The sequence below is a fragment of the Mytilus galloprovincialis genome, chromosome 5, assembly GCF_965363235.1.
Source record: "Mytilus galloprovincialis chromosome 5, xbMytGall1.hap1.1, whole genome shotgun sequence".
NCBI classification, from domain to species: domain Eukaryota; kingdom Metazoa; phylum Mollusca; class Bivalvia; order Mytilida; family Mytilidae; genus Mytilus; species Mytilus galloprovincialis.
Window position 1 is genome coordinate 54,012,598 of NC_134842.1, and position 14,297 is coordinate 54,026,894.

The following is a 14,297-nucleotide window of genomic DNA, read 5'->3' on the forward strand; positions in this document are numbered from 1 at the left end:
TTTTTGTGGCTTGTCAAAAAGGTCATGCCGAAGTTGTAACTGTTTTACTGAATCAAAAAGGCATACGCATAGATGAATGCATGTTTACTGGTATGTCACCTTTGTTCATAGCTTCATTACTAGGTCATACACAGATTCTTGAATTGTTATTAAGCAGTAACAGTGACGCTAATATATGTTTTAAGAATAAGGCAACTGTTGAGTATGAGTTCAAACACTACAGAAGGAGGAACATGTTACCATATGTAAAGATATTGGGCTTTAAACAACAAATACCGAAATTAAAAGAACTCTTGAAGTGTTTTAAATTGCTAATCAAAGACAATGTTTCTGAGAAAGTGAACATGTACCTAAATGAATTACAGAAAGATTACTTATCTAATTTATTTTTCGGCTCATCACCATTGCATATTGGAAGTGCGATGGGCCACATCGAAATTGTAAAGTTACTGGTTAATGCGACTTCCGATATCAATTGTTTAAATGAGACTGGTTGTACACCATTATTACTAGCTTGTGAACTAGGTCATGAGGAAATCGTAAACATATTGTTTGAAAACGGAGCAAACATTACCTTGGAAAGAAAAGACGGAAAATCACCGATATCAATTGCTAGAGAAAACGGACATATAAAAATAACTGAAATGATGGAAAACATAAACCCATCGTGAATTCGTAAAATTACACGCAGTGACACATATTCAAAATTTTAAAACACATTTTAATCAAGAAATCAAGAAACAAAACGTGTGATTTTAACAAACTCATTTTCTTGTGAACCAAGCAGATATTTGACGTATTATAATCAATCAATTCCTTTGTTACCCTCTATGTACATTTTTAAGACAATCATCGAACATAATGCACCCTGAATTTGAAAATGTGTGTGCATCATGTGTATGGATATTAAAAATATGACAGGTGAAATCTTTTAAAGTTGAAATCTTTGAAATAAAATGGTGAAAAGTTACTTTTGTAATATGAATAATTGGTAATATGTGATTAACTTGGGAAATGTGGTTGCCTGTAAAAAATATGTTATGTCTACGGTTTTTCACTTTAATTTGTAAAAAGTGATTGATTTGTAAGCTATGACAAATTTGTGAAATGTGAGAACTTGTGATATTTATTTATTTATCTGTAAAAATTATTAACCTGTAAAATGTGATTTACTTGAAAGTCATTGATTAGCTTGTAAATTATGATAAAGTTGTAGAATGTGATTGACTACCTTGTATTTTTTTTTTCTTTTATGATTTCAAAGTAATTATATTGTTAAGAAGTTATATTATGTGTTATATGTTTATATTCGAACTCGTTGTATGACTCCATCTATTAAAATAATTTTTTTTCATGATTTAAAATACAATCAGTATTATACATGAATGCGTTCTCTAAAGTTGAAAATCGTATGCATAGGGTTTCAACCTGTGCCCTCTTATACAGGAATATGACACTGTAAATATGCATAACGGCAATCAATTTAATATTCGTTTGAAAAGTTATTGTATTTTAATAATATTTTTAGGATAAGTTTCTTCTTTTCATAAATTTGAATTCGTGTTTATATAGTGATATAGTGGATGTGTATTGTTCATGCTGAATTTGATACAATTCAAGTAGTTTTCATTTGATTTACTTAATTTTTAGCATCACAATTTTTCGTAAAACCAGGAGAAATAGAATTGAGAAGGGAAATGGGAAAAATGTCAAAAAGACATCAATTCTACCAAAGAGCAGACAACAGTCGAAGGCCAACAATGGGTCTTTACCGCAGCGAAAATAGTCCGCACTCGGAGGTGGTCCTCAACTGGTCCCTAAATACAATGTTTGCTTCAAGATATATTAAGAACGGTTATAATACATGTCTATCAAAAGGATATTTAAAAATTGATCAAATTGAAATTGAAAAACTGTACTGTGGTTTAACAATATACAAGGAATATTGTGAATAAGATGACATACATAGATATATATATATACTTATAGATTAACGTTGATCATCTCAACGAGATTGATTTTCTCGCTTGAGCCGGGACGGCGAAAGCGAGAAAGGCAATCGAGTTGATATGACCAATGATAATCTGTTATTCGATATTTTACCAATGACGACGTTGTCAATTTCATGTCAATTTCGTTAGCAACCCTACGTGCCTGCTTAGTTTCTAGCAATTATTTCCCATCTCAATGGAGTAGCATGATATGAAAAATTATCACAAGAAAGGTCAAAGGAAAAATGCACAAAATAGCGATATAACGTTTGATCGGGTTGTCTCTAATTATCTGATATTTCTGCCTGTATTTTTTTATCCTTCTGTACTTTAATTTTTATAGTGTTTGAATATCTATTTTTAGCCTTTGTATATCAGATTTGATTTATTATTTTAAAATAAATCTAATTTATTGTTTTAAAACAGATTTCATTTATTATTTTAAAATACATTTGAGTTTCCGATTGTTTGTACTTTGATATATTGACAGTGATGAGTAATAATGAGATAGATCATATAGCATGAAAGAATTATTGCGATTCGATTGATAGATTGTTGGTTGCTTAACGTCCAGTGGCAAATATTTCATGCATGTTCAGGACGAGAACAAATTAACAATAAATACAATAGGTAGGTCTTGTCATAAAGGGGCCATATGGGATGATGGTCGGGGAAATTTGGACTGCCGCTGGAAAAAGAGGGTATATTGGATAGGGACATACAATTTTGAGTTGTTGCAAGGGTTCTTAACGGGCAAAGAGCGTGGCACTCTCTTTACACGAGGCATCGGATTTAACGTCCCCGATAACAAACTAATTAATGGTTAACATTTAAATGTTGATGATCGAGCATTTATCAACATTTCATAGTAAGGCATCCGAAAATAACTATAAGATGTTTTGCAATGTTACCTGCAAAAGTATGCATGCTATTTACATACTAGAATGTTCGGTTTGAGGCCTCCAATATGTTGGTGAGTCAAAGCAGCCCTTCCACAAACGCCTCAATGACCATATGAGTTATATCTTTAAGAAGCCACTGCTCCCAGTTTCTCAGCATTTCAAACAGTCGGGTCACAAACTTGATGACTTTAACCGCATGTAAATTCTAGTGATTGAACAGAGCAATGCAGTGATGCCAGGCGACAGGATCAGGAAAGCTTTTGGATAAAGGAACTAAATGTACATCATCCAAACGGCATCAATAAGAAATAATAACAGGTTTTTTTTTCCACTCATTTTTAACATTAATATTCACAGTCATGTATATTGAATCATAGTGTTTTGTTTATATTATGAGATTCAGAATTTTGGATTAAAATCAATAAACCAAAAATTACCTGTATTGTTACTGATCTTTTTTTACACTTTATATCAGTATTGTTTAAACTTTTGACACTGAAGAAGGCCATTTGTTGAGCCGAAATATTTGTCAACACGATTTAATAACAACATTTTCGTATAATAACATCTTATATCAGTACCGTTGTGGAAATTTTTAGACTGATATAATTTTTTCCTTATCTGCATAGTATCGTCTATTCTAGACGATCCGGTACGTAGTAAATTTGCTGGTTGGTCCTTTTATATATAAAAAGGTTTAAATTGAAAACTACGTTCAAACCTACGATTGCGTTGAATAAAAACCGCAATTTTTATACGTGTGCATGTAAAACAAATTTCGTCGTAGAAGGGTCTAAATACAGCACAAACAACATTTTCCAAAGGCCAAAAATGTGAAAAAGTATATTTAAACAAAACGCATTTGACTAACAGGTCGAACAACGGATGTGCTTTAACCCTGCTGACTGCAATATATATATATATATGTGTAAGAGTTTTACTCAAATGAATTTATCTTAAAAAAAAATAAACCTGTGTGTTATTTTTTCTTATAAGTAAATATTTCAGTTTTTAATTCTTTGCTAATCTTAAAACTTTAGTTATATTTTTTTTTTTATTTTGTACTAAAGTTGCTAAGAACGTATGAACAACGCTTTTAACTTTTCGTGTTTAACCACGATCTTGTCTGGTTTAAAACCAGTCTTTCATTGGCAAAGCGACAAATCGTATGTTCGAAGTGTATGCTAATCAAATTTGTGTTGGTAAATATACAAATATGTTCACATCACGTGAGTTATCATTAGAACTAATTTAAACAAAACTATTATAAAGAAATGGAGGACCCAGGATGAAATGAAGTGTGCAATTTGTGCATTCTATATTTGTGATCTTGATATGGCTAAAAATTAAAAGAGTTTTCTTAATTTTTTTTTTTAGCCATATCAAGATCACAATTATAGAATGCACAAATTGCTCTCTTATATGATTTAGGAATATCATAACAAACTATAATGTGATGTTTTACCTGGAGTTATTTTTATGGACAAATTGTTTAATGCATCATGTTTTTAAAACAAATCTTTATGTTAAATTTTCTATTAATCAAAACAGACTTGTCACGCCCTTTAAATTTTCATATGCTCTTCGTCATCCGTCAGGTACGTAACTAGTGATAAATAAAGCAATCGTAAGGTTCAATGTCAGTTTGACAAGTCAGAGATTTTGTCGATACCGACGAGTTATCAGCTCAATAATGTAGTGCCCAATGTCGACGGCGTGACCAATCCAAAACCCGCATTTTAACGAATTTTCATCTGGCCAATACGTTGTCATTAGGAAAATATTGTACAACGTAACCAAAACTTATATAAATATAAAGACAACAGCTTTATACCCGTGTTTAAAGTCATAATCGATTGAGAGGAAATAAATAGAATAATAAACGCCGATGTACATAGAAACAAACTGCCATATTCCTGACTTGCTACAGGACATTTTAAAAGTATTATTTTATCATGCACAGTTCATGCAGTTGAAAACTAGCAAAAGGAACTGCCTTGATTTAAAGTGAGGTATGCAATTTCTTCTGAATTGAAGTTTTCACTTAAACTTTGAATTATCAGTGTAATAGCCATAAATAAATACATGTGATGTATCTATCTTTTCCACAACTTTACCTTAAAAATCTATTTTGGTATAATGTAGGGAATGTATAAAAAAAAAACCTTTATAGGCACCATGTTTAGACAAGACATGTGTGTCTTCGATTTTCCTTCCTAAAAAAAAACTAATGATAATTTAGGTAGATTGGCAGACTATGATAGTTTCTGTTTTGGTAGACGGTGATATAGATTAAAAACAACAACCTAAACCTAAGAATCGATGATTTCAAAATTATTTGTTGACTGTTATTCCCTTTTAAAAGAGGCAGCATATACCAAAGGTAGAATCTTAACAAGTAAGTCAAAAAGAGACCGTCGAAACTTTAGCTACAAAAAATGACAAAAAGACAGACAACAGTTTTCAAAACACTTCAGAAAAATGTAAAGACACGAATTCTGCTTAAACTGGCTTAAAATGCACATTATGTTTTAGTCTCATTAGGGTGGGGTCACTATTTGGGAAAAGACGGTACGACAATTGGAACATATCCGTGGCCATCTATGACACAGATATTCAATCACGATCGCCTCCACTTTAAAACTAAAAAATAAGTTGTTTTGGGATAGAACTGATTTCCCTGACATAGCAGAGTCTGTGGGTAATTTTATTTGAGGTCCTTTCTTTGTAACCTTCAAATTTAAATTCAAGGTCAAAAATAAAATTGACGTTCTAGTTTTTTACCTTTGCAGTAGATTCCTATCTACACATGATGAATCCTCTGATCTTTTGCATTAGAAATTGCATACCTCCCTTCCAATTAAGGCAATCCCTTTATGTTTGCTAGTTTTCGGTAACGCTAAAACTGCATGAATTGTGCATTAAAAAAAATCATACTTTTAAATGTCCTGTACCAATTCCGGAATATGGCAGTTTGTTTCTATGTATGTTGGAATCATCTGACCTTTAGCATTATGTAAGTAGACATATGATCTTAAAAAATGCAATCAGCTGTGATATTTATTTAACCGGAATTACCAATGTATCTCACTTATTCAAATAAAAAGCATATGGAAACTACATGTTTTTTTTAGAATCAGAATAAAGTAAGGTATCATATGACACCGGAACTGATTATAGTTTAACCGGAAGTCGCTTATTGTCTCATTTCATTGATGACAAATGTGCGCCAAACATTCTTTAAAATCAGTTAGCGAGACGCTTGGACATACTGTTTTTTTATTTTTATTTCAAGTTAATTTGAGTGGAAGGACATTCGATTTTTTAATTTAACCAAAGTTGTGAATTTATCAGCCACTTCCGGTAGAAACAAAGTCATTTCTAGCTAATTGTGTTAAGATTATATGTCTATTAATTGTATTTGAAAGACTCTATGGTTTTTTAAAATAAGTATGTTTAGTATGTATAAATATGAATTTATAGGAAAGCCTAAAAACTTATACGACACATTTAGCTTTCTGACCTTTGTTTTTTAACATAAACACGTGTTCGACTAAAAATGATCAGATTCAAAAACGAATAAACTGTTCAATACTAGTATTGATTGCAAAATATCTAAGCGGCAGCATTTGAAACAACAGTCGTTTACAATAAAAACAATAATCAAAAGGACTTTCAACGGAAAATTTCAAAAACTTATAATAGAATAAAAACTAAACTGTGTTTGCACAGTGAAAAAATATATAACTTTGAGCATTCTTTCTTACCCAAATCTTCTACGTAAACATTTATTTGTCAATTACGAATAATGATCAATTGGTATGATTCATTATTTTAGAAACTGGTCAATACATTTGTACATCAAAGATATAAGATTCTTTGCACATTATACTGCAAATAAAAAATATTTTTTGTTAACCTAACGTCCACGACGTTTTTGTTTATTATGGTTGTTTTTGTGTCTCGTATCGAATTTTTTTAACATTTTCTTTTATTTCGTGCTGTAACACCACTGCCCCAGTGTAGGAACTGGGACCACGCTCACATACATGTTTCTAAATCTACCTGTCCCAAGACAGGAGCCTTTAGTTCAATGGGTTCCTTTATTCATGTCTGTTATTTTGGCTATTCGTAAATTGTTTTCTCATAAATCATGCCGTAAGAGTTCTATTTGAAATTGGTTTACATTTTTCATATTGTGACTTTTTAAACCAGATTATACCATATAGGGTTGTCTCATTGTTGAATGCAGAACGGTTGCCTACGATTGCTCAATAACTTTATTTGAAAAGGGATGGATAATTGCACCTTTGCCAATCATAACATATCTTCTTAATTTGGTGGTATTCATTATGTTTTTAATATATTTTTATAAAAATTTGGAAAATATGATTATTAGAATCATATACAATGACATTCATTTCATCCAAGATGATATCAGATTAGCTAAATCCTTTTGAACTGCGTATGCATTTTGGTGATAAGTCTGTAAAAAAGTTTTTCAATTTATTTAACATAATTGCTATCGTTCTAGGACCTGCGCAAAACATTACTATGCTCTAATTTCTTCAACTTGACAAAAATGTGTCGCTCATGAAGACAATATGTTATATTATTAACTTATAATATTATTATAACTGTCTTTGTTTCCTGGAAAAATCCAGAAACTTAAGGCAAACTTTTAATCTGAAAAGTCATTCGACATTTCAACAATAATATTGATGCCTTGGCGAAGTACTTATTACTGATATTACAGAGTTTATCAAAAATGTTGAATAAATCCATTACTCCAAAAAACTTCAGTATAATAAGGCTCAGGTTTTAATGATCTTATCATGCAAAATAAAGAGTGTGTAAGTACAGGACGTTGGTTTAAGTATGCTATAGTGTGCGCCTCTACCATGTCCAGCTTTCTCGAGAATGTAATGTTAACTGGTTTTTTTAAGGTCTTTCCTCTTATTGTTTTCCTAATGTTTTTTTTTCTTTTTTTTCAGCATTTTTTTGGCACAACCTCCTATCGCTTCTATGGGACCTCATCATGAACTTTTACCAAATGAATTTTTTTAGGATTTAATTATCTCCTTTAGAAATTATCTCCCTTTTAATTATTTTTTTCAACATGGCTTCCCCTCATTGTTTTTTTAAGATATCATGACTTTATTTAGAGAGAAGGTAGATCTCATCATGATGTTTTACCATATGAGGCTGCATAGGATTTTATCATCCTCTATAAAAGTTATATCCCCTTGAAGCAATTTCTTTTATTTGCATGTTTCTTAAAAATTATAAGAGATAGAATCGAATTGAAAACGGAAAAATGTACAGGAACAGATGGCAATGTTAATGAACATATAACAAATCATTTTGTTATTAACCCTTATAAGGAGTTATTTCCCTTGAAAAAATATACACAATTTTTTTTAAATTGTATTTCGAGAACCGGACACCTACACCAGTAATCATAATTAAGTTCATGTGACCTTCAATTTGCACCCAATGTCAAAGGTCAACGAGAGCAAAAAAAAATTACGCTGCAATTTCAAACTTGCATATTAAGAAAACGATAAGAGTTTGTGCTTCACAAATACTGTGTATAAAATGTTCCTCTCGACAATCTCTACATTTTATACATTTAGCTCAAAAATGTCCGACCGTCTGTTCAAAAGTTACATCAACACAAGTCTTAAAAGTATAGTAACATGTGTATATCTTTTAAAGGTAACAGATATCAACCTACTATAAACTGCAAAGATGATCAGTTATACAAGACCTTCAATTTGAGGTCAATGTCATAAATGATGAAATTTAACCTTGACCTTCAAAGTGTACTGTGACCTTGACCATGTGACATTTGAAAGGTCAAGTGGTCTTGAGGTGAATGGTGGTAGTCTTATGTCTCTACGACTTCCGGTTCTCAAGTTTTGAATTACATCATATATGTGATGATTCATTGTGACCTTGATGAACCTTGGAATTGTCCCAAATTTCAAAGATAATTCAGTTTGAAATTTTGCGAGCGAAGGCATGTATTTTTTAATCAACAACAGCTTACCAGCTAAAAGTTTATGAAATTAAAGAGTTTAACATGCTTATATGTTTGACAAAATACCAAAAAAATTCAATGAAAAATATACCCAAAAACTTAATTTGAAATGTTCATGTTTTGCATTGACTTTGTAAGTTTCATAAGTTCTGTTTCTATAATTGATATTGCATCATTTTAGGGTCGTTTGATATATCAAATTGAAGGTCTTAATGAGCTCTACTCAAAAAGGAAATTTTAAACCCCCTTTTTCTTCCCAGTGGGCAGAGTGAGGTTATTTAGTGCAAAAAATCAAACTTCTCAGATGGTTGGGTTGTCGCATATCAAATGAAAGTCCATAAAGCGTACATTTCAAATATCAAATTGACGTCCCCAAAAAATGGGTTGGGTGGGTCCATTGAGTGGAAAAAATACATTTTCATTTAAAATAAGGTAGTTATATATCACATGAAAGATATTATCGTTTACATTTCAAATATCAAACTTCTGTCCTCCAAACATGAGTTGGATGTGGTTATTTAGTGAAAAAATAAGACTTTCTAGAACATGGTGTTGTCGCATATCAAATGAAAGATCATCAATTCTATATTACATATATCATACTCAGTATTTCAAATCCCCAAAATGTAAGCGGATGGGGTCATTAAGTGCAAAAGATGAAAAGTTTCTGAAGGTATGCTTGTCGTATATCAATCGAAAGGTCGTGCAGAGTACATAACGAAAACATCACTCTTACAGAAAAGACATTTCAATTGTTTTACAAACAATAGAGATACTACTTTTAATTGTTAATCTGGTTGGTTTTTTTTTTTTTTTTTTTTTTTTTTTTTGAGAAGTCGGGTGTTAGTAGGATGCATTTAACTATCAGATTTTCTGGTAATTCCTGTTATTCGTTTATATTGTATATATTTATATAGTAAATCAGATATTTGCGAAGGCTTCCGGAAGCATCCGATTGCATGTTAATGTTTATGTTCTCGATCGTTATGAATAAACCAATTTCCTTTTTACATCATATAGGCAGTAAATAGTTATCAAAGGTACCAGGATTATAATTTAGTACGCCAGACGCGCGTTTCGTCTACATAAGACTCATCAGTGACGCTCATATCAAAATAGTTATAAAGCCAAACAGGTACAAAGTTGAAGAGCATTGAGGATCCAAAATTCCCAAAAGTTGTGCCAAATACGGCTAAGGTAATCTATTCCTGGGATAAGAAAATCCTTAGTTTTACGATAAATTCAAAGTTTTGTATACAGGAAATTTATAAAAATGACCACATAATTGATATTCATGTCAACACCGAAGTGCTGACTACTGGGCTGGTGATAACGTGTTATCTGTTAATTTTCTGATTAAATTTTTGTATTACCAAATAAGACATTATGCTAATATAATTGTTTTTATCAGCTCTCAAATGAGCTTTTCTCATCACTTGGTGTCGGTCGTCCGTCGTCGTTAACTTGTACACAAATTTTCTTCTTTGAAACATCTGGGCCAAATTTATATGTAACGCATAATCAAACGACAACCACTGAATAAATTACAGGCTCCTGACTTGGGACAGGCACATAAATACAGAGTGTGGCGGGGTTAAACATGTTAGCGGGATTCCAACACTCCCCCTTACCTTTAGGACAGTGGTACAACATAAGAACGAACTATAAAAATCAGTTGAAAACGGCTTAACTCATCAGATGGACAAAAATATAAGATGGTTGTTTTTTTCTTCATTGTGAGCTAGATCTATCTTCGTCCTTGGCGTCTTACTTTTTTTTAAATTACGTCGTTGATGATCTAATCACTATTATAATATCACTTTTACAAAATCTTTGTTCCCGTGAAACCTATTTCAAATTTCATCAAAGTCTCTTCTCAGAATATAAGCCATCTGTCTTGGCGGGTTTTTAAGTCGACAAGATAACAGATAAAATTGAGAATGGAAATGGGGAATGTGTCAAAGAGACAACAACCCGACCAAATAAAAAACAACAGCAGAGGGTCACCAACAGGTCTTCAATGTATCGAGAAATTCCCGCACCCGGAGGCGTCCTTCAGCTGGCCCCTAAACAAATATATACTAGTCCAGTGATAATGAACGCCATACTAATTTCCAAATTGTACACAAGAAACTAAAATGAAAATAATACAAGACTAACAAAGGCCAGAGGCTCCTGACTTGGGACAGGCGCAAAAATGCGGCGGGGTTAAACATGTTTGTGAGATCTCAACCCTCTCCCTATACCTCTAACCAATGTAGTAAAGTAAACGCATAACAATACGCACATTAAAATTCAGTTCAAGAGAAATCCGAGTCTGATGTCAGAAGATGTAACCAAAGAAAATAAACAAAATGACAATAATACATAAATAACAACAGACTACTAGCAGTTAACTGACATGCCAGCTCCAGACTTCAATTAAACTGACTGAAAGATTATGATTTCATCATATGAACATCAGGCACAATCCTTCCCGTTAGGGGTTTAGTATCATACCATCATAACATATATGAGAAGAACATAACCCGTGTCATGCCAACAACTGTTTTTAGAATAAATGTGTTTAGTTCCGATGCAAAGACCTTATCAGTGACTCAATATTAACGCCAAAATATGCAATCTTTAATGACTTGACAACAGTATCGTAATTATATCCCTTCTTAATAAGTCTATTCAAAGGTTTTGTAAGTTTCTGAGGTGAATACTGACACCTTTGTGCTTTATAAAGAATATTACCATAAAAAATTGGATGTGAAATACCTGAACGTATTAGAAGTCTGCATGTTGAGCTATATTTACGAATGATGACTTTATACCGATGATAAAATTTAGTAAATGTTTTGACTAGTTTGTGATATCGAAAACCCTGGTGTAATAATTTTTCAGTAATACATAAATTTCTCTCGTTAAAATCGAAAACATTGTTACATACACGAGCGAATCGTACAAGTTGAGATATATAAACACCGTAAGATGGTGACAAGGGAACGTCACCATCTAAAAACGGATAATTAACGATAGGAAATGAAAAATCATCCCTTTTATCATAAATTTTAGTATTCAGCTTTCCATTAGTGATATAGATATCAAGATCGAGAAAAGGGCAGTGGTCATTGTTAGTATTAGCTTTATTTAAAGTAAGTTCAACAGGATAAATTTCATTAATATACATACTGAAGTCGTCATTATTGAGAGCCAAAATATCATCCAAATATCTAAAAGTATTATTAAATTTGTTTATCAGATGTTGTTTCGATGGGTCTTTGCTTATTTTTGTCATAAATTGTAACTCATAACAATACAAACACAGGTCCGCAATAAGTGGTGCACAGTTAGTCCCCATTGGAATTCCGATAATCTGACGATATACGGAATCTCCAAGGCGAACAAAAATGTTATCTAGTAAAAATTCAAGGGCATATATAGTATCAAAGCATGTCCAATTAACATAGTTTTTTTGTTTATTGCTACTAAAAAATGACCTAAAAGAGTTTGAACATATATATTCACATTCTGATTTTTTGAATGCCCATTTAATTAGATGAATGTATTCAAGTGAATTTAAGTTTTGTGGTAATTCTAAAGTACAATGGGTAAATTAATCTTATCTTCAATGTGTCGCATAAGCATCGTTATAAGGTAAGACAGTCCATCCGTGACCCATGATATTAGTTATTTTATGCATTGCATTATGTATTTTCTATCACAATCAAGTCAGTAACTTAACCCTGTATGCTAACATTGCCTATGTAATATTTTAAAATTGTTTGTTTATACATTGAACGACAAATATATGTGAAGTATAAAATTTTCTGACGTCAGACACGCGAATCAATGAATGTGTTTGTAGATAGATGTTTTTGTGTTCTGTTAAATTGTTTCTTTTAAAATTGTTACACGATGATGACTGTTGTACCAATATTTTTTTACTATTTTATTGATTATGTCTGTTTAGTTCACGCATCATTGTAAATATAACGGAATTTGATGAGATTGTCATCACAGTGAGAGGGTTAGCGCTATAAAAAGTTATCAAAGGTACCAGGATTATAATTTAGTACGCCAGACGCGCGTTTCGTCTACATAAGACTCGTCAGTGATTCTCATATCAAAATATTTATAAAGCCAAAAAGTACAAAGTTGAAGAGCATTGAGGATCCAAAATTCCCAAAAGTTGTGCCAAATACAACTAAGGTAATCTATGCCTGGGATAAGAAAATCCTTAGTTTTTCGAAAAATTCAAACTTTTGTAAACGGGAAATTTATAGAAATGACCACATTATTGATATTCATGTCAACACCGAAGTGTTGACTTCTGGGCTGGTGATACATTCGGGGACTAAACATCCACCAGCAGTGGCATCGACACAGTGGTGTAAATAGTTATCAAAGATACCAGGATTATAATTTAGTACGCCAGACGCGCGTTTCGTCTACATAAGACTCATCAGTGACGCTCATATCACAATATTTATAAAGCCAAACAAGTACAAAGTTGAAGAGCATTGAGGATCCAAAATTCCCAAAAGTTGTGCCAAATACGGCTAAGGTAATCTATGCCTGGGATAAGAAATCCTTAGTTTTTCGAAAAATTCAAACTTTTGTAAACGGGAAATTTATAAAAAAAAAAAAATGACCACATTATTGATGTTCATGTCAACACCGAAGTGTTGACTACTGGGCTGGTGATACCCTCGAGGACGAAACGTCCACCAGCAGTGGCATCGACCAAGTGGTGTAAATAGTTATCAAAGGTACCAGGATTATAATTTAGTACGCCAGACGCGCGTTTCGTCTACATAAGACTCATCAGTGACGCTCATATCAAAATATTTATAAAGCCAAACAAGTACAAAGTTGAAGAGCATTGAGGATCCAAAATTCCCAAAAGTTGTGCCAAATACGGCTAAGGTAATCTATGCCTGGGATAAGAAATCCTTAGTTTTTCGAAAAATTCAAACTTTTGTAAACGGGAAATTTATAAAAAAAAAATGACCACATTATTGATGTTCATGTCAACACCGAAGTGTTGACTACTGGGCTGGTGATACCCTCGGGGACGAAACGTCCACCAGCAGTGGCATCGACCAAGTGGTGTAAATAGTTATCAAAGGTACCAGGATTATAATTTAGTACGCCAGACGCGCGTTTCGTCTACATAAGACTCATCAGTGACGCTCATATCAAAATATTTATAAAGCCAAACAAGTACAAAGTTGAAGAGCATTGAGGATCCAAAATTCCCAAAACCAGGTTTTATCCATCAAGTTTTTATATTTGAAAATGCCTCTACCAAGTCAGGAATATGACAGTTCTTGTCCATTCGTTTTTGATGTGTTTTGTTATTTTATTTTGCCA